Genomic DNA, 22,506 nt, shown 5'->3' with positions numbered 1-22,506 from the left:
TTCGTCTCGTTCTCGTCTCACTCCTGCCTCTTTCCCACTAGGTCTGCTTTCTGCATCCCTGCATGACTAACACCAGGCCTGTGCCCAGTGATGCTGCCAGAGCCGTGGTCCTTCTCCATGGGGAGAGGAAGGGAGTAGAACAGCTTCACTCCCCTGTCTTGACTTCGTGGTAAGTGGCAGTCCTAGCCTTGGGCTCCTCGGGGTAGTTCAGAGGTGGCATTGCCAGAGCTGCAACACTGGGCAGCACACTTTGGTGGCCTTACAGGGGAGCTGGCCTGTGGGCACAGCCCTATTTCCTGGACCGGCCCGTCCCTTGCAGCCCCTGCCTTCTTTCTGATGTGTCCCCCAGAGGGGCGTTGAGAGCCGCAGCGTTCCCCATGGCGCCCTTGATGAAGTGCCACTGCACACAGCTCTGTTAAGTGAGATCGACGGTTTTGAAAGCCCTTGTTCTGGTGCCGTGTCCCAGCTTCCCTAAGGTCAGCCTTTTCTTTTCCCTAAGCACCCACTTTTTTAAGTGGCCCCTGGTCTCCCCCCGGGTGCATGGGTATGAAAGAAGCACACGTTTAAATGTCACATATACTGAGCTCAGCTGGTGCCGTACGCTGTCAAAGAGCCATTTGATCCTGGCGCTGAATATCATGTACCCTCTTCTGCAAGGGGCTCATGAGGGAGTGTGTGCACATGGGCACACTTAATGGACACTTGGAGTATTCGTGGAGGAACATATTTATTTGCGCCTCCAAAAACGTTGCTGTTTTTTAACTGCATCTTTAATACCTGACAAAATCCACTTCCTGGCAGAGGACCATGGGCACTCACATTCAAGGCACAGGGCTTTCCTTCCATCTGTTCCATAGCCTGGGTTGGCTTCTGTGTGAGGACTTGAAAGCATCAGGAAATGGCATCCTTTTCACTGTTTATATGCAGGATTTGTTAATTATGGGGCCTTTGTCAGAAGGTCTAGTGTTTACCGTGACTTTGGGCATGACCTGAGCAAGTTCTTCCCAGCTCTGGGCAGCTGCCTCTGCAGACAGAGCTCCCCTCCTCCACTCCCCCCGACCCCCACCCCTCAACCCTGTGCCCCAATTCTGGAGCTCTGCAGATTGGTTAGATCATGGCCCTTGGTTAGTTAGATTCCCAGTGGCCTCGCTTGGTTCATTTGGGGTTCACTGATCCTCAGTGCAGACCCCTCCCTGGCCCTCACTCGAGGACCTGCCATTATCCCCTCGGTTCCCCTAGATCTTACCTCTGCAGGCTGATTTCTCTGCAAGAAGCAAGTATAGAGTTAGGAGAGAACTGATTCCCAGTCTTCGTTGTGGTGGCTTTGGCATAACCTCAATTTCCCCGCTTTGGGTCGTTGCTTCTGTTTCCATTCCCCATGGGTCTGCCTTACTCTGTGTCCCGCATGCCTCTCGCCCACCGGTGATTCCCCACCACCACCAGCCAGAGCTCCCAGAGCTGGCCCCCCAACCCTTCTCCTCTTCCCCACATGGTGCCCTCCCTTTCTAGAGATGTTTGGCTTCCAGAAACTGTTCTGTGCCAGGCACAGAAAGGTGATGCTCTGGGTTCAGGAACTGATTTGCTCCACCAATGTAAAAAGATGTGGAATCTCATCTGGAAAGCACTGGGCCCTCTTATGTATCAGAGGTGAAGCTTGTGGCTCACGTGGCTTGCCCAAATCACACAGAATGGAGGAGGGGCCAGTCCTGTTCCCAGTTAGAGTGACTGGGCATTGCTGGTCAGAACTGAGCTCCCTGCCGGTATGCTCTTACTGTTTACCATTATTTTATTATGTTAAGGCTGGAAAGATGAAACTGATATCCTTGAGCTACGTGTGAAAATCAAATTACTGTTACGAGCCCACCAAATATATGCCTCCCCCCAGATCCTTTATTTTAGGCCTAGAATATCCAACACAGTGGCCATTAGCCACATGTGACTATTAAGTATTTGAAAGGTAGCTACTGCAGCTGAGGAGTGTGTGTGTGTGTGTGTGTGTGTGTGTGTGTGTGTGTGTGTGTGTGTGTGTGTGTGTGTGTGTGCCTTTTTGTGTTGTAAAATACACATAACATAAAATTTACCATTTTCAAGTGTATACAGTTCAGTGGCACTAAGTACATTCATATTATTATACAACCATCATTAATATCCACCTCCAGGACTTTTTCATCATCCCAAGTTGAAACTCTGTATGCATTAAACAACGACTCCCCATACCCGCCTCCTCCCTGCCTGTGGTAACCACCATTCTACTTTCTGTCTCTATAAAATTTGCCTATTCTAGGTACCTCATATAAGTGAAAGCATGTATTTACCCTTTTGTGTCTGGTTTATTTCACTTAGCATGATGAACAAGGTTCATCATGTTATAGCATGTGTCAGAATTTCCTTCCTTTTAAGACTGAATAATATTCCATTGTTCGGATACACCACATTTTGTTTATCCTTTCATCCATCGATGGACATTTGGGCTGTTTGCGCCTTTTGGCTATTGTGAATAATGCAGCTGTGAACAAAATTGTTCAAATCATCTGTTCAAGTCCCTGCTTTCAATTCTTTTGAATGTGGAATTGCTGGATCATATGATAATTCTATGTCTAGTGTTTTTAGGAATCATAATACTATTTTCAATAGTGGCTGCACCATTTTACATTCCTACCAGTAATGCACATGGGTTCTGATTTCTCTACATCCTTGCCAAAAGTTGTTTTCTGTGTGTGTGTGTGTGTGTGTGTGTGTGTGTGTGTGTGTGTGTGTTTTGATAATAGCCATCCTAATGGATGTGAAGTGGTATCTCATTGTGGTTTTGATTTGCATTTCCTTAATGATTAATGATGTTGAGCATATTTTCATGTGCTTTTTAGCCATATGTATATCTCCTTTGGAGAAATGTGTATTCAAGTCCTTTGTCCATTTTTGAAATGGATTGTCTGTGTGGTTCTTTTGTAGTTGTTATTGGTCCCATGTAGGAGTTCTTTATGCATTCTGGATATCAATCCCTTATCAGATATATGATATGCAAATATTTCCTTCCATTCTGTGGGTTGTCTTTTCACTTCCTTGATAGTGTCTTTTGATGCACAAAAGTTTTTAATTTTGATGAACTCTGATATTTCTGTTTTTTCTTTTGTCTCCTGTGCTTTTGGTGTGATTTCTAACAAATCATTGCTAAATCCAATGTTGGAAGTTTTTCTCCTATGTTTTCTTCTAAGAGTTTTATAGTTTTAGGTCTTACATTTAGGGCTGTGATCCATTTTGAGTTAAGTTTAAGGTAAGGGTCCAGCTTCATTGTTTTGCATGTGGATATCCAGTTTCCCCAGCACCAATTGTAGAAAAGACTGTCTTTTCTTCATTGAACAGTCTTGGCACGCTAGTCAAAAATCATCAAGCTCTAGTTCCCAAAGATTTTCTTCTGTTTTTTTCCTAAAGTTTTACATTTAAATATATGATCCATTTTGAATTAATTTTTATATAAGATGTGAGACTCAAGTCAGGGTTCATATTTTGACCTGTCAATGTCCAATAGCTCCAGACCATTTGTTGAAGACTGTCTTTCCTCCACTGCATTGCTTTTATGTTTTTGTCAAAAGTCAGTTGGCTGTACTTACAGAGGTCTATTTTGGGGTTCTCTGTTCTATTCCATTGATCTATATCTATCCCTCCACCAACACCATACAATCTTAATTACTTGTATCTGTATAGTAAGCCTTGAAATCAAGTAGACTGATTTATCCCACTACCTTTCTTTTTCAGAATTGTTTTAGCTATTGGAGTTCCTTTGCCTTTCCATATAAATTTTAGAATAATCTTATCTATATATGAATTTTTTCTGGGATTTTAATATCCTTTCAAATGATTCAGGAAAAAATATATATATGTACAAACACACACATAGATAAGGCTAAAGAGACAAAATGTAAATAAATGGTGAATCTAGGTAAAGGGCGTATGTGACTTTTTACATGTGAAATTACATCAAAATAAAAAGTGCTTCTCCCCAAACCCCCACACCCCCACCAAAAAATTACACATGCCCTAAAAAGAGCATGCCCTAAATATATAAACTAAGTGACCCAATTTAGCAAAGAGGGCCTGAGTTTTAACTCTCTCTAGGCAGCCCTGCTTCCTGTCTGGCCAGGATGCAGAGTTCCTCTGTGCCCGCACAGAGGGGTGCAGAAATGGGCTGATAATCTAGGTAATGTGCTTACCAGAAGCTGTCAACTCAGTGAGATCACAGGCCGACCTCGGGGGTCCACAGCACCAGCGGGAATGAGGTGGTGCCCCAGCCAGGTCTAGAGAAAGAAGGAAGTGCATGAGCTCAGGCTTTAGGAACAGACAGCGACAGAATACCCCAGAAGCAGGAGGACCCTGTGACCCTCAGCAGCCACCACGCCAGGTGCAGCCTTGACCAGCAGGGGGCACTAGGATCTGCAGGGCCTGGTGTGAATATAGGTCCCTCTCTCTGTCAGTTTCATTTTGTCCACGCCTCGTGGAGAAGAGGGGCTTTGAAAGACTAGACCTTTACCTAGGGAGCCATCCTAGAGTTACCTAAAGAGAACTTTCAGTTTATTGGATCAGACTGAGGTAACCACTTCTACTAAATCAATTAATAGGAAAATACACACACACACACACACACACACACACACACACACACTTTTCTCTGTATAAGTAGAGTGTAAATATACATCTTCTACATTCCTGATAAAATGTGATGGCCAGTCCTGAACATAAGAGTCCAGGTGAGACCTGGCCAGCACAAGGGGGAGAGGACCATGAATCACTCATTCCAGATCTTATAGGATATATCTCCATTAATGTAGTCTGAGATTACAGGCTCCCTGTCAGCAAAAACCATCAAAACTGTTTCACACTGCTCACAGAAAAGACCAATCCTTGATAATTCATTTTCCTTGAATATTTTTCTTATTTTCAAGGTAATATATGTGTTACAAGAAACTTTGAAAAATGCAGAAAAGCATGCAAAAGAAATTTTAAATCGTTCATAGCCCTGCTACTCATCAATTACTATTGATTAGCATATCATCTTCCAATTTTTAAAAATCACACACAAATAAAATCTCTTAGTATTTTATAACTTAAAAAATTTACAAAATGTTTAAACACTCTCCCGTATCATTTCCTGTCATTATTCTTTCTCCACATAATTTTTAAGACCATACAGCAGAGTTTCTCAACACTATTTCTGGGCACTATTGACATTTTGGAACAGATAATTATTTGTTGTGGGGAACTTCTCTACGCGCTGTAGAATTTTTAGCAGTATCTCTGGTCTCTACCCCCTAAATGCCAGCAGCATCTCCCCTTCCCCACGGGTTGTGACAGCCAAAAATATCTCCAGACTTTGCCAAATGTCCCATGGGAGCAAAATTATCCCCAGCTGAGAATCACTGCTTTTTAGTACTTTATCCTATGTAAATACTATACTTATAAATTCATACCATTAGATATATATGTTATATATAGTTATTCTCTATCATAAATAATGCTAGGATGGCCAGCTCTGGTTTTGTTATTTTATGCATCTTACACATTTTCAAAAGTGGCTTTCTGGGTCAAAGAATATACTTGTTTTTAAGGCCTGTTTTTTTAAGGCCAGTGATATATATTGTCAATTTTCCTTCATCAGTGTACCTATTTATACTCTTACCAAGAGTTTATGAAGTAACCTGTTTTCCTAACCCTTGCTAGCTCTGGGATTTATATTTTTGTAAAGATCTTGGCACATTTTATTTTTGATATACAGTTGACCCTTGGACAACACGGATTTGAACTTTGCAAGTCCACTTATATCTGGATTTTTTTCAGTAGTAAATACTACACAATTGATCCACGGTTCCTTGAATCCATGGCTACAGAACCATGGATACAGAGGATTGGAGGATGTGGGGGGCCAATTCTACATTACATGCTATTTTCGACCACGCAAAAGATCGGTGCCCCTAACCCCCAAGTAATTATAAAACACAGTTATTCTAGTTACCTTTTATCTTGAAAATTCTTTGTTTTAGCCTGCCAGGATGTTTTAGATTGGATTTCTGTCTCTGACAAGTTTTCTGTCTTTAACTTCATGTCCCTTGCAAATTTGATGAGAATTAAAACATTGCAAAAGATAGAGTGTGACCTAGACTCCTGTATCAGGCCAATAGAAATTTCCTGTCAGTCTACTAGTGCAGCTTCCCTAGGCACAGTCATTCCACAAGTTCCTCACTTGTCCCAGCATCTAACTCATATTTTCCAACCTCTCCTAAAAGATACAGTGGAAGATATTGTCAGATGTTTTGTTGAGGTCTGGATATACTGTGTCTACCACATTCCTCTGATGAACCAATCTAATAACCCTGTGAAAAAATAATAATCCTTTACCTGTGCACAGCCCCTTACAGTTGGGAATCATTTCTAGGACCCTTTCATACAACACTCACACAGCTCCATGATGTTGCGATGAGGAGGCCAAGGCTCCAGGAGTTTAGGTAACTCATAAAAGTTGACAAAGGTGGTAAGTAGCAGAGCTCAGATGCAATGCAGGTTTCCTTCCTTACTGCCATGACCAACAGAACTTTCTGTTGGTGATGCTTGCTTCTAGTAATTATTGCTTCCTTTCCAAGCCCCACTAGTCAGTATTGAACTACCCAGCATAATGCCAGCTCAGTAAGTCTTCCATTTCCTGGCCTATGACTTAGCCATGTCTCACATTCTTTCAGGACCCTGAGGGGAGATCTGTCTGGGTCAAAAAAATCTGAAATTATTTAGAGCATGCAAGTGCTTTTCTTCAAACTCTTAACCAGTGTTGATTTTTTACAGTTTTTAAAATTCTATATATCTTCTCTATAAAACTAAATAAACTAATACCTAAATACATATTAAATATAAATTATATAGTTCTATTATATATAAAATATGTATTTAGTTATTAACTTAGTGTATATATATCTACATCTACATCTACATGTGTATCTTTCTCTCTGTATATATAGAGAGAATATAAATGGAGAGAGAGGAGCGAGAAACTGTCTCACTTTGTTGCCCTCCAGTTTTATGCCCCAGAAATAACTTCTGTTAAGTGTGGTGTGTATTGGGGTTTTTTTTTTTTTTTTTTTTTTTTTTGGTTCATAAACAAACATGTAGTGTGCTTTTTTTTTTAATATTTATTTATTTGGCTGCGCCGGGTCTTAGTTGTGGCACGTGGGATTTTCGTTGCCGAATACAGGATTTTTAGTTGCGGCATGCAGGACCTTTAGTTGCAGCATGCGGGCTCTAGTTCCCTGACCAAGGATTGAACCCAGGCCCCCTGCCTTGGGAGCGCGGAGTCTTAACCACTGGACCACCGGGAAAGTCCCTGTAGTGTGCTTTTTATGTGTGTGTATGTATGTGTGTACATGTATATGTGTATGTGTATATAGATATATAAATTCAGAAAATTCTTTTCTACTCCAAGATCATATATATATATTTACTGGTGCTTTTCTGGTATCTAAAAATATACCTCAAATTTATTTTGTTATAAGGAGTGAGGTAGGAATCCAACGTTTTGTTTTTCAAAATGGCTAGCCACTTGCCCCATCATCATTTTGATTAATTTACCTTTTCCCCACTGAAATGCCACTTTTATCATATGGTAAATTTCAAAATGTGTTCAGATGCCTTACTTTTCTGCCCTGTTCCACTAATCTATCTATTCCTATTTTATTTTATTTTTAAACCCCATTTTAATTACTTTCTTTTTAAATAGAATTTTCTTAGCTGTTTTGGCTTTTTTTTTTTTTTTTCAGTTAAAATTTCTATCTTGGATCTCAGTTCTTTCTAACCAAAGACCATCCTATCTTTTTCAGTACAGTGATCATGTTCTTTGACAGAGTAAACAGAAATTAAAAGTTGTGGAGTTTCACTTTCTTTTCTCATCCATCAAAATTATGCAGTTGCCTCCAAATAGTGAACCCAGATGTGCCTCCCTGAACCTCTTACTCTAGACTTAATTAAAACAGCCCTTTTTGTTGTCATAGCTTTTTGTTGCAAGCCTCAGTAGCTAGGCTTTCCAGGAACTCTCCTCAAGGCCTCTTAGGTGTGCCCTCCTTGCTCCCTGTGCTTTGTGATCTGTGCTTCTCCACCACTGGATTCTTTTATGTAGATCCTCCTTTTCTTTTCACCGAACCACTTCCAGCAATAAAGTCTCAGTCACTTTGAGAATGTCCTCATCCTCTTGGCCCACATCTCTGACTCTGAGTTTTTAGCTGAGAGGGAGGGCATCCTTTCTATGACAGTTACCTTCACAGCCTGAGCTGAGAGTTGTGCCCCACAGACCCCAGATACCCTCCTATTTCAAGCCCTGAGTACCTCATGATGAGGAAAAGGAAGGAACAGGTGACATCAGCATGTTGTCACTGGAAACTGGTAACCCCAGGGGCTGAGTTCCCTGCAGTCACCAGTATTGTCTGCTACTTTGCTCCTTGGGAGCAGGAGAGATCACATTCCTGCCCATCTTTTCCCAGGTGCAAAGGTTCTCAATCCTGGCTCCATGATTAACCACCTGGGGAGCTTGAAAAGCTATCAGAGCCAGGGCCCCACCCCCAAAACAACTGAACCTGAGTGTCTGGGGATGGGGTCCTGGCACTAATATGTTTCAAAAGATCTCCAGGTTGTTCTGAACTGCAGCCGGAGTTCAGAAACGGTGGGCTGAGTACGGCAGGCTTCACCAGAGTGCGGTGCTTACTTGTGTATATGGAACCAAGGCTGGGAAAATGGAAAAATGAAGGGAAAGACGTTTCTCCAACAGCATTATCCTCCGAAAGGTTGGTAACTTTTCATTATGATTAAGTAATTAAGTTGCTTTTCATCTATTGCTACCTTTAACTCTCCTGAAAATTGTTTCTAAAAATCATTCGCTAGGGAGCTATATATGTAAATCCATCCACATTATCATTGCAATACAGGATCTATGCAGCTGAAATAATCTTGGCTCTAATACTCAAAAGGCAGCAAAGTAAGTGACAGTAATAATACCCCCCTCTACTTTTCCAGACCACAGAATAAGCAGCACGTGTGGAACATGGCGTTTCAAACGCTGCCACATCACTGAGTGTTCTGCGTGGCATCGAGGGTGGGAGTGTGCCGAGCAAATGTCTCCTCTGACAGGATGTTAGAGCCTCAGCAGACACAGACTTTAATTCCTTCATCATTTGACTGCTTTAAAACCTTCCACTTTCTGCAGCATGGAAACAAATTGGTCTGGGTTTCAAAATTCTTCTGTCAAGAAATAAACGAACCCGTGAAGGCATAGAGGGGCTTATCTGAGTGCAAGCAGACCCTGGGTTTTCAGAAGACTTTGACATGTTAAAAAAAAAAACAGAGGTGTCTGAAGAAGGTAAATGGCTGATAGCAATAGCTCAGAGAATGAATTGGAGTAAATCAAGCTCCATCAGCCAGGGTGATGCATGAGGTGGCGGTGGAATCTGGGCACATAACTTTTTGCTATATGTGTATTCAACCCACCCTCTTGTTTCCAGCATCACTTTCAGATGTACTTGGGGCCCCAAATCCTTTTTGCCACGCCCCCGCAGCTAGTGGGATCTTTGTTCCCTGACCAGGGGTCGAACCCGGGCCATGGCAGTGAAAGTGCCGTGTCCTAACCACTGGACCTCCAGGGAATTCCCGACCCAAATCTTAAACCTGCCCAGAATTACGTAATGTGATTCTGCTTCTGGGCTTTTCCACTGCCAGATTGGGCTTCTGATCTGCTGAGCCAGTGATCACCCATCAGTATGGTGGAGTCTAAGGACTGACGCCCAACATCACTCTCCCTTTAAGCGTTATGTCTGCCAGCCCCCATCGCAGAGAGCACTGCCAGCCACAGATTCGCGATTTGTGAGCGCTGATGCCTATTCCATTTAGGGGCCCTCTTTAAGAAAAAGGATACAAAATTTGGGATAAAGGCAGATATTTATTTAGAATGAAAAGGAGAGGGACTTCCCTGGCGGTCCAGTGGTTGAGACTTCGCCTTCCAATGCGGGGGGTGCATGTTCGATCCTTGGTCGGGGAGCTAAGATCCCACATGCCTCATGGGCAAAAAACCAAAACACAAAGCAGAAGCAATACTATAACGCATTCAATAAAGACTTTAAAAATGGTCCACATCAAAAAATCTTTTTTTAAAAAGGATAAAAAGGAGAAATTTCAAGTTAAACACTTAAAAAGCAGAAATCCACTACAAATAACACAAAATCCAGAAAAAATATATTGTATTTTTAATATTTTTTCTTTAGATGTCTGCTCAGATATCATCTCCTTGGGCGCCCCCCCTCCTCTCACCACCCCATACAAAGGAGCCAGCACCCTTTACATTGTTCTCCATCCCCTCGCTCTGCTTTCTTTTTCCCTAGCACCTGTCCCTCAGGATGTCATATCTCTTCTTATTTGTTTGCTTATTGTCTTTCTTCCTCACTGGAAAGTAAGCTGTATGAAAGTGAAGGCATTTTCCGTCTCCTTCTCTGTATTTCCCAACACCCAGAACTTACTAAGTGCTCAATGAATGTTTGTTGAGGAAATGTTGAAAATTTTTACACAAAATTCAATATTTTATAAAATATATGTAGAGTATGATCCAGCTTTTGTAACAATATGCATAGGAATAAAGACCAGAAATAAACAGATCAAAATGTGAAAAGTGATTATCTCTGGGTGATTTTCATTTTCATCTTGCTTTTATAGATATTCCAATTTCTTTTCAGTGAGGTATTACACATTTTAGATAAATTAGAGGTGAAATGCTTGTGTTGAAATATGAAGTGAGAAAAGTTAGATACAATATGTATCTAATAAGATCCTGATTTAAGTTTTTGTTTTGTTTTGTTTTGTTTTTTTTGCGTTACACGGGCCTCTCACTGTTGTGGCCTCTCCCGTTGCGGAGCACAGGCTCCGGACGCGCAGGCTCAGCGGCCATGGCTCACGGGCCCAGCCGCTCCGCGGCATGTGGGATCTTCCCGGACCGGGGCACAAACCCGTGTCCCCTAGATCGGCAGGCGGACTCTCAACCACTGCGCCACCAGGGAAGCCCTGTTTGTTTGTTTTTTTTAATGAAAAGAGGACAAAAGACATACAGGGATGAGTTAATAGTAGTTACCTCTTGGAATAACTGGTGGTTTTCAATTCTTCCTACATTTTGTGTTTTTGCAGTCTTTGTAATGGGCATGAATTACTGTGATACTGTATGAAAATTAGGACAACAAATATTAATATAAAAAAGAATAGCAGTTATGAAAAATGAGATAACTAGAGACACAGCTAGATATTTGGTGGTTTTCAAAGAAAGGGCAGGGCAAGACAAAAGGAGGGGCACCCAGAAGGAGGGAATAAAGTGGGAATACGGACCTGGATTAGATAAAGTTAAAAGAGTAATAGGGAAAGAAAGAAGGAACCAGCCACAGCGAGGGATGAAAATAATAATGGAGGAGGAGAAGTGGAACAGAAAAATGCCCTCGTTTTGATTCAAATAAGTGCCCACCCTCAGAGCTTCCTAAATTTCTAAAAAATCCAAAGTTAAGTGGTAAGTAAATGGATATAATTTTGTAAACATTTTTTTTAAATTTCTTTTTGGCTGCATTGGGTCTTTGTTGCTGCCCACAGGCTTTCTCTAGTTGCTATGAGCGGGGGCTTCTCATTGCTGTGGCTTCTCTTGTTGCAGAGCACAGGCTCTAGGCGCGCAGGCTTCAGTAGTTGTGGCACAAGGGCTCAGTAGTTGTGGCTCGCAGGCTCTAGAGCGCAGGCTCAGTAGCTGTGGCACGAGGGCTCAGTAGTTGTGGCTCTCGGGCTCTAGAGCGCAGGCTCAGTTGTTGTGGCACACGGGTTTAGTTGCTCCGCCGCATGTGGGAGCTTTCTGGACCAGGGCTCGAACCTGCGTCCCCTGCATTGGCAGGCGGATTCTTAACCGCTGTGCCACGAGGGAAGCCCCATTTTGTAAGCTTTTGATAGGCTCTTTTAAAAAGCAGTGAAGAAAAAATGTATTCTGAAATTGCCCAAAATGCCTTCTTAACCTTCGTTTTTTCAAGATAGACATCTGAATCAGGATATTCATGACTTGACTTAATTGTGCATTAATTTCAGGTGGCAGTGATTGACCGTAACTGCAAGTAACTGGACAAATTCTTGTGGTCTCCAAGGACTACCTGAGTAATGGAATCATAATGATAATTAGGATGTGGTGAATCCACCTTCTCACTAAGAAATAGAATGCCAAATAGAAGTAGTTAGTATTCATTGAAAGCAGTGTGTGAATAATCAGATAAAAGAAAAGTTACTTAGTGAAGGCACAAAAACACTTAGTGAAAATCCTTTAACATTTATTCTGTAGCACAATGAAATAAAATGTGGGTTAATTTTTAAATTCATAGCTTATCTAAAGGAACTCCTTGGGACTTATTGGCTATATTTAAAATTACTTTAAAGAGAGAAATAGAGGCCGTATTACAAAATGGAAAGAATTCAAAGCTCCTTTTTACTAGAATACACATTGATACGTAAAAGTGCTTTTAATTGGAGATAATTAAAATAATAAGCTATATTTAAAATAATACATACTAAAAGATGTCTACAAAATGATGGGAACTTGGCTATAAAATTTTAACATGAGCAATATCAAGATATAATAATACCTTATCTAAATGAATATTTTTTTTTTACTAATTTATCTTTTCACCCCACTTGCCCTTCTGCTTAGGGGGAAAAAAAAGTCTCACTAATATGCAAACCCTGATTCAACAAGTACAGAAGAAATTTACTAGAATTATATCTCTATGGCAAAGTTATAAACATAAATTTACCATTGAAATAAAACTTGAAAGTAGTGCATCCCCTGAAATATATATTTGTATTCATATATCTATAAATATAGATAGCTACATATTTAATATATGACAGGCTTAACTGTGTTCCTCACATTAATAATTAACTTAAAAGGAAATGAAACCAGAACATCCCATCTATGTGGGCTGTTTAAGGAGTAATAAAATGAAATGCAAATTAAAACAAGAAGCTTTTTTAAAAACTTAAATTAACAAAGTATTTTTAAAATGATAGTACCCAAAGCATCATCATCAATCATCATCAATAGCATTTCAGAGTGATTCAAATCTTTTGGAAAGTAATCAGGCAATATAATATTGAGAGACATGAAAAAAATTATAACTTTCGATTTAGCAATTCCAGTTCTAGGAATGTATCTTAAGGAAATAATCCCAAGCATGGAAACACTTATAAGCAATAAAACATTAATCTATGCATTACTCATAATAGGAAAAAAGAAAAAAAGGAAGAGGGAGAGGTTCCAGAAAAAAATGCCAAATATCTAATACAAGAATAGTTATGCAAATTATAGTACATTCATTTGATATATTCTACAGCTGGTAAAAATGATAGTTATGAAAACTAGGGAGAAACATGGAAGAAATCTTATGGTGTGTTAAATTTTAACAGCAGAATGCAAATTTGTATATACTGTATGATTGCAATTCTTCAAAGATATGCTTAAAAAAAAAAGTACCAGAAGAAAATGCATTAAAATGATAATGATGGGGCTGTTATGGTGATGAGATTATGGGTATTTTTGTTTTCTCTTCTTTCTACATTTTTGTAATGTAATTATATTACTTTAAAAATGAATGTTATTAAATTTTTGGATTGGAGATTTGATTTGCTAGTTTGGGATTTTTTTTTTTGGCAATGTTTTCCAGCATCTTCTCCAATCCCACTATATCTCTGAAGCCTTGATAAAACTAAATAGCATAACCTTAAAGTAAAATTTTGGGGAAATTTTTTAGGTAAATTACAGGTGAAAATGCACATGATGAAATATGATGTGAAAAAAATCTAGATTCAAAATGTTTCATCTAATATGATTCTGGTTTGTTTAAAAATATTTTTATTAAAAATAAGGCATGGGCTTCCCTGGTGGCCAGTGGTTGGGAGTCCCCCTGCCGATTCAGGGGGCGCGGGTTCGTGCCCCGGTCCGGGAGGATCCCACGTGCCGCGGAGCCGCTGGGCCTGCGCGTCCGGAGTCTGTGCTCCGCGGCGGGAGGGGCCGCGGCAGTGAGAGGCCCGCGTACCCAAAAAAAATAAAAATAAAAAAAAATAAAGTGAAAAAACAACCACAGAATGGGAGAAAATATTTACAAATCAGATATCTGATAAGAGATTTGTATCCAGAATATTCGAGGAACTCTTATAACTCAACAATAAAAGAAATAACCCAATTTTAAAAATAGACAAGGGATTTAAATAGACTTCTCCTTCTCCAAAGAAGATATGAAAAGGTGCTCAACCGTACTAATTATTAGGGAAATGCAAATCAAAACCACAGTGAGCTACAACGTCACTCTCAGTAGGTTGGCTATAATCAAAAGACAGACAACAACTAGCATTGGAGAGGATGTGGAGCAATTAGAACTCTCATTCATTGTAGTGGGAGTGTAAAATGGTGCACCTGCTTTGAAAGATAGTTTGGAAGTTCCTCAAAAGATTAAACATAGAGATACCTTATAAGCCAAAAATTCCATTCCTAGGAGAAATGAAGATGTATGCCCACACGAAACACCTATACATGGATGTTCAAAGCAGCATTGTTAATAATAGCCAAAAAGTACAAACAACCCAAATGTCCACAACAGATGACTAGAGAAACAAAATGTGGTATATGCATACCATGGAATATTATCCAGTGAAATGAGGTTCTGATACATGCTATCCAATGAAATGAGGTTCTGATACATGTTCAGAAACATCATGCTAAGTGAAAGAAGCCAGTCACAAAGGACCACATATAGTGTGATTCCATTTATATGAAGTGTCCAGAATAGGCAAATCAATAGGGACAGAAAGTAGATTAGTGGTTGCCAGAGCTGGGAGGTAGGAGGGTGGGGGAATGGGTGCCGAGCATTTTTTGGAGACAAAAATAATCTAAAATTAGATGGTGGTAATGATTGTACAACTCTGTGCAGGTACTAAAACCACTGAATCTATAGGCTTTAAATGGGTGAATCTTGTGGTATGTGAATTGTATTTCAACAAAGCAGTTAAACAGAAAAAAGAATGACACCTTTATTTTGACCCAAAGCTGTTTTAAAAATGGTTGAAGGAAATAGAGCAATAAATTAGTAGCCATTACCTCTTGATAGTAGGATGACAGGTTGATTTTCATTTGCTTCCTATTTTTTGGTGTTAACCAGTATTCATAATGAGCATTGTCTTATAAAGTATATCAGTAATAACTGTTATGTAATATCAGAGGTCCAGCGAGGCAGTGCTGCTAAAAGCTTAAGCAAACTCTGGAGCAGACAGACCTGGGTCACAGTCCTTGCTCCAGGCTGCTGATAACTAGTTATGCAACTTTGGGCAAGTCACCTGGCCCTCTCTGTGCCTTAGTTTCTTCTTCTGCACAAAGGACATCGTGATGATTTCTCCATACTGGGTTGTTTTGAGCATTAACATAGAAGAGTTTGTGTAAGTGCAGAACAGAGTGCATGGCATATGGCAATCTCAATAAAGGTAAGTTAGGGATAGGAGTCGTAATAGTAGTGGTATTAGTACTAGTGGTGGTAGTACTAAAGGATCCACAATGCCAAAAAGGGTTAAGAACCACCACCCTCAGTGGCAAGGCCCTCTGTCTGCCAGTTGGTCATTCGTTGTAAGTGAGGACGGCAAGGAGGGTACCTCCCTGGCTCACAGGGCTTTTGCAGATTATGTTGAGAAAAGCATTCTTTTGGTGTCCTGGACATTTTGAATTCCTAATACTGGTTATTTTTTTCTGTGAGCTTTGTGGAATCCAAAGGGAGGCCAGGCAATGGTATTTTTTTCAGTTTTGCTGCTGTGTACAATTAATTTGCTCCTTTTCTTTCTTTTTAAAATTCACATCCAAATAAATGGTTGAATTTTGAATTTTTTCAACTAAATAAAATTACCTTGTTGGGTTCAAGACTACACTTCAAGAGATACAGAGTAATGAACCTTAATGAAATACAGGTTTATTTACTACTATCAGATCTGTCTCAACAGGAACACCATAAATTCTACCATTTTACTGAGCTTCTGCACAACGAGGGGAAAATTGGGCTGGATTTTTGCTCTTTTTATTCTGAGACTTGCTGTCCAGATCAACCTGAAAAATTGCGATTCGTTGTTTTAATGACTAGCATTTTGTGTCTATAAATATGTGGTCACATACTGTGTATTGTCACAAGCATCAGAAGGTAGCAATTTCTGATTTCTTCAATAATTTTCCTGATACCAATTGTCTGGCAGAGGCAACACAGGGCGTTCCTCATTCTGTTTGTTCTTGGATGCTGGGGAGCTGGGGGTTCTGCATTTCCCAGCTTTCCTTATAGTTATGCTGTGGGGTCTATGACTGGCTTCTCTGCAGTGAAATGCAGGGGGAGCAGTGGAAACAACCTTCAGTCTGACTCTTAAAACATTCTGTAATGATCCTGCAGCTCTCTTCCCTTGGATGCCATGTGTTCTAGATGAAGGAACCAAGATCGCTGGGTCCCCCTTTGGAGAAGAGCTGCTAAGGGAGCAGCCCAAGACACTGGACCATGACATGAGTGATACGTAAAACTTTATTGCGTTGAGCCTACTTTGTCTTATCTAAAACAACCCTGCATTTTAACACAGAAACTCCCGAATTCTCCCATTAGACGGTTGGTGTCATATCACAGTAACTTTGAATAATTTTGGTTTATATATTCTGCTTTAGTAATGTAACCAGGATCAGATGTTCACGCAGTCTGCATCCTTACGTGTTATGTGTAGCATCACTTGGATATTTGCCTTTACATTCTTTTCACTCCAAAACAAAAGAGGCGCTCCTGTTTACCCATGCCAGGGCTGTAACATCTTTCACCAGGCTCACTGTTCTCCCTATGGCTTCTCTCTAACCTGTGTGCCTTAGTTCTTCACTTGTAGCCAAAAATGACAGTTCAAAAGAGATGAATGCATGAAGAATGGTATAAACTATGAGATATCTACCACTGAATGCATTATGGTAGTCTTCCCCCCTTTTTGGAAAAAAATTGTTTTGGTAGCCAAATTACTAATGCATTAGGGTAACTCATTAAGTGAAATATTACTGTACTATTTCTTTTTTTTTTTTTTTGCGGTACGCGGGCCTCTCACTGTTGTGGCCTCTCCCTTTGCAGAGCACAGGCTCCGGGCGTGCAGGCTCAGCGGCCATGGCTCACGGGCCCAGCCGCTCCGCTGCATGTGGGATCTTCCCAGACCGGGGCACGAACCCACGTCCCCTGCATCGGCAGGCGGACTCTCAACCACTGCGCCACCAGGGAAGCTCTACTGTACTATTTCTTTGGCTAAGAATCCAGAAGTTCTTAGCACCTTACAAGCTATCACATTTATATTACAAAATCATTTTTCCTCTAATTTATAAGCACCTTAAGGTTAAGGGAAGGTCCAGGTTGTTTTGTTTTTGTTTTTTTGTATTTTGAATTCTTTTGTAATCTCAAGTGCTGAGAGCTGGATTAATCTTATTCTTCAATTCATAGCAAATTATTGTCAGTCCATATAAGGTCCCTTTCTAGTTTTATATAATTTTATTTTTACCCATTCATCTCTACTCTCCCCCAGATAGTCATCCACCAATGCACCTGATATATGTTTTTAAATATGCATGTATCCTTATGAAGTATGTATTGTGTTGTGTTTTGTGTGTGTGTGTGTGTAAAATCTTTGTTTCTTCTCCATGGGTATTAAATGACATTGTACAAAGTCTGATGCAAAAGTCTAGGCTAGTTTCTAGAATGTCAAATAGGCCACTTTCTCCACAGACTCTCAGATAATGTGCTGATAATTAGACTGGGCAACTTTATTACATTTATATGCTTTTCATTGCCCTTTGAAATGTGATTAGTTCTTTTAAGGATCAGGGGCCCATATGACACTTAGCTTATAAATAATTAAATCCAATTAATATTCCAGACTGAACCAAACCTAATTTATTTCAAGTTCTGGTTCTTAGCTAAGGAGGTCTTGGTTCACTTCTTTTGAAATAATTTGATCTTCCCTTCAATTCATATGAGTAGAAAAATACAGGTGACAAGAAAGGGGAAGTTATGCATGTACAGTTTATATTAAAATATGGTATTTTCTAATATGTCTTAAAATAATGGTACATTTCCTTGGATTAGAAAAAGTGTGGGGCTCCCCTGGTGGGGCAGTGGTTGAGAGTCCGCCTGCCGATGCAGGGGACACGGGTTCGTGCCCCGGTCCGGGAAGATCCCACATGCCGCGGAGCGGCTGGGCCCGTGAGCCATGGCCGCTGAGCCTGCGCGTCTGGAGCCTGTGCTCCGCAACGGGAGAGGCCACAACAGTGAGAGGCCCGCGTACCACACACACACACACACACACACACACACACACACACAAAATAATAATAATAATAGTAATAAAAAAGAAAACAGAGGGACATTTTACAAAGTAACTTGCTGTTATTTTTCAAAAGTATCAAGGTCATGAAAAACAAGAAAAGATTGAGGAAATGTCACAGATGGAGGAGACTAAGGAGATATGGTTACTGAATGTAATGTGGGATGCTAGACTGAATCCCAAGACAAGAAGACATTTTTGGGAAAACTTGTAAAATTCTCCATAAGTCTATAGTTTTTTAGTTATTGCATCAATGTTAAATTCTGTGTTTTGATAATTATACTGTAGTGATGTAATTTGTTAGCAGTAGGGGAAGCTGAGTGAAGATTATGCAGGAACTCTCTGTACTATTTTTACAACTTTTCTGTAATCCGTGATTATTTCAAAATAAAAACTTAAAAAAATCTAGGCCCCATGCCTTGGGTGGGGGTCAATTTTTGATTATTGACACAATTTTTGAAATTAGTTATTGGTCTATCTAGGATTTATATTCCTTCTCTAGACAATCTTGGTATTTTTTTCTGAAAAATTTTCCATTTCAAGGGTGTTTTCAGGATTATTGATAGGATATTAATTTGTATTATTCCCCAATGTGTTTTGAAATCTATCTTGGGTTTATATTTATGTCACCTTTTCCATTAATTCATTTATGACAATATTCATTTGTGATTTTTCTTAACCTGTTTTCCTCTTTGAACAGGATGGCAAGAGTTCTGTCTTTTATTCACCTTTCAAAGAATCTGTTTTGGTTTTGTCGATCATTCTATTGTATGTTTACTATTTTTAGTAATTTCTGGTTTTATCTTAATTTTTTTTCTTCCTTCCTTTTTTTGGTGTTCATTCTATTACCCTTTTCCTCACTTCTTGAATTACGCTTTGCTCATTAACTTACCACCCCTCTTTTTCCCAGCGTAAACCATCAGACAGTATAGTATTTCTTCTAGTTCTATTTGACTGCCTCACTCAAGTTTTCATAAGGAGTGCTTTCATTGTTGTACAATTTTAATGGTCATAATTTATGTTATAATTTTTCCTTTAACCTATGGATTATTTATAAGTTGCCTTTTAGCTTGAAATATATGAAATAATAATTATTACTAATACTAATTTTATCTTATTAAAACATAGGCATTCTTGTAGTCTAAATAATATCACTGTCATTTGCCACAAGGCTCACAATATAATTTTAATAAATACTGTCCATCTGCTGTTCGTCCTCCCTTCAAAACATTTATTGGTTGATTGAAATTAGGAAATAATGTTTCAAAATAACAAAACCAAGAATGTTTCAAAATAGAGTATATATAACTGACTGACCTAAAATTTCCGATCGGCTCACCCTCCCCACACCTTTCCGACAATTTTGTATACTCACGAAGAGCAAAACACAACTTTAGCTTGATTTGTGATTCAGTTCATCATCCTCAAACAAATGATAGCCAATAAAAGTTTTCAAATTAGCATCTGCTCTCTGGCACTTGCAGGTATCAATGACATTTGTGTGTGGTTAGAGGTTATGGAGATTTGTGATGGTGCCGAAGGATATAGGTCCAGAAGCAGTATTTCTTATTGCTGGTGTTAAAGTATGACAAGCAATATCCTGGTGAATTTATATATTCCCACTGTTAGAAACACTGAGCTAAGCTGGAATCTGAAGGCAAGGTCAGGTAAGTCACTCTCTAATATGGAACCTAATGAGGTTTAATATATAAGAGAAGGGAGTTTTTGTAACATATCCTATTTTGTGTTTTCGAGTGCTCTTTTCTATGAGCCCAAGATGTTAGAAGTAATGCCCCTAACTCATACAGACTAAAAAGGAAATCTAGCAGTGGTCATCCATCACTGCCTGTGTTACTTAGGGTTGTCCAGAGATACAGAACCAATAGGAGAGATAGATGTGTGGATGGATGGATAGATAGATGATAGATATATAGATAAAGATATGTCTGTAGGGTGGGCTGGCAGGCTGGAGACCCAAGAAAGAGCCAATTCTGTATGTAGTTCAAGTCTGAAGGCTGTCTGCTGGCAGAATTCCTTTTTGCTCAGAGAAGGTCAGTCTTTCTTCTATTTAAACCTTCCAGTAACTGGATGAGGCCCACCCACATCATGGAGGACAACCTGCTTTTCTCAAAGCCCATAGATTTAAATGTAAATCTCATGCAAAAAACACCATCACAGAATTATGTTTGACCAACCACCAAACACTGTGGCCTAGCTAAGTTGACACATAACATTAGCCATCACACTGCCCCAAGAGGACAGGGCTGTCATGGGTGGCTGCTAGTATTTTGGTCCCTGGGAGATAGGGTGCCCAAAAGGAAAAGTGACTTGACGGAGACTTAATTGCAAGAAATAACCTATCCTCATTGGGAACCATAAAATGAGTTACCTGCCCCATCTCTCTCTGAGGAGATATAGTCTTGTTCACTTCTCTTGGGCTTCCTTTGCTGTGTTCTAAATGTCTGCTCCCCTGTGGCACTTCATAGACTCTCTGGCCCACCCTCTAAAAGACCTTGCAGCTAGCTCCATGCACGTGGCATCTGACCAACCCATTCTTTGCGTTTATTAGGTCAAATTCAGAGAGTCTGATTGATTGCTAGCTAGCTCCTTTGGCCACATGGTCCAAGCAGCTGTGGCTAAGTGGGAATGAATCATGTAATTGACAGACTCATCCTTCCAGGAATATGAGTCCAAAACTTAAGCTGAAGGGGAAAGTTGAGAGTAACTACAACTTAGTCTCTAGTATGGTTTCCTAGCTGGGTCACAGTCAGTGCACCTCAAAGAGCTGTGCTTGCCTTCTGCTCCTGTATCCTCAGCTCAGTTTGCCTTTAACTCACAGCAGGCCTCCAGACTTGCACAGGCTGCCTTCTCCTCAAGTGAGAGAAGCCAAGGCTCCCATAGGCCTTTCTGCCCCTGGCTGCCATTTGTCTGGCCACTGGAAAAGCTTATCCACTACATTATGTGGCTCCCGATAGACTGCTATGATCCCTGGCATGAACTGGACATCCCTTGTCCTGCTTTTGTATCCCTGTCTCCAGTCTCAGTGGCTTCCCTGGTCATTGCCTCCTCTTCCCTCCATAGACCTGCAGATTTTGAGTGTATTCACACTCCCCTTGTGTGATCTTAGATTTCTTCGCTCGGGATGCTCGTGGCCCAGTGGTTTACTCCACTCCAGGATGAACCAACACATAGATAACATTGGCTTTCTGAACTTGCAGAGTTGAGAGGCACACCCTCACATGGCTGGATCCCTAAGACATGTGAAGTGTCCTAAGATGACAGGCCTAGCACAGCTCGTCTGTCTTCGCTGTTACAGAACTACCAGCTGCAAGTGGCAGCAAAGCATCACAGTGAAAAGAACCAGCATGTGAGTCAGCAAGCCTGGATTTGAATCCTGGCTCTTACATTCACTAACTGTGGGACCTTGGCCAAGTTTTCTGAGACTTACTCCTGTAAAATAATAATAATTATAATATTCAAGGCACAGGTTTGCTAGAAAAACTAAACGAGATTGGTGCAAAGTAATTAGCACAAAATAAAGGAATGGTAATAGTTATTTTTAATCATATTATCAGTGTTAATAGAACATTTCCTAGTCCCCAGGAAACGGTTAAAGAGGAGGGATTACTATAGCACACAGGCAACTCCTTACTTCTGAAATAGGCTTTTCCCTCCACTCCGTCTATCCTACAAGGTCACTGCCGTATGGGGGCGGTGAAGAAATGACAGATGTATTTATAGCAGTTAGGGAAACCGTATTTTGGATTTTGAGAACTTCCCCCACCTAAAACCCTCTCCTGTAATAAAAGTTTAAAGTCCTTTCCTTGCAGCTTATTTTTTTTTCTTAAACCTCAGCAGCAATGTCACATTGAGGTCTCTCTCTGTGAGCAAGCCCCGCTGTACTAAAACATATTTCTTACTGAATTTTGGTTGGAGTGAAAATGATTTCTAAGTCATTTTTCCCTTTAGCCAAGAAGTATACAGTAATTAAAACACTATACGTAAACCGGGACAAGAAATAATTTATAGCTTATGTGCGATCGTTTCATTCTCTCATGAGCTTACATA

The 22,506-nt window shown here is 40.2% G+C and overlaps 1 non-coding gene across 1 annotated transcript; it reads right to left on the bottom strand.

The window, feature by feature from the left end:
• Nucleotides 1–9,593: 9,593 nt before the first annotated feature.
• Nucleotides 9,594–9,665, bottom strand: TRNAE-UUC (transfer RNA glutamic acid (anticodon UUC)). Its single transcript has one exon. It is a non-coding gene; the product is annotated as a tRNA-Glu (tRNA).
• Between the last annotated feature and the right edge of the window lie 12,841 nt (nucleotides 9,666–22,506).

The sequence above is a fragment of the Lipotes vexillifer genome, unplaced genomic scaffold, assembly GCF_000442215.2.
Source record: "Lipotes vexillifer unplaced genomic scaffold, Lipotes_vexillifer_v1.1 scaffold1378, whole genome shotgun sequence".
Taxonomy (NCBI): domain Eukaryota; kingdom Metazoa; phylum Chordata; class Mammalia; order Artiodactyla; family Lipotidae; genus Lipotes; species Lipotes vexillifer.
Note: the sequence above shows the minus strand (reverse complement) of the source record. Positions and strands in the feature narration are given on the sequence as shown.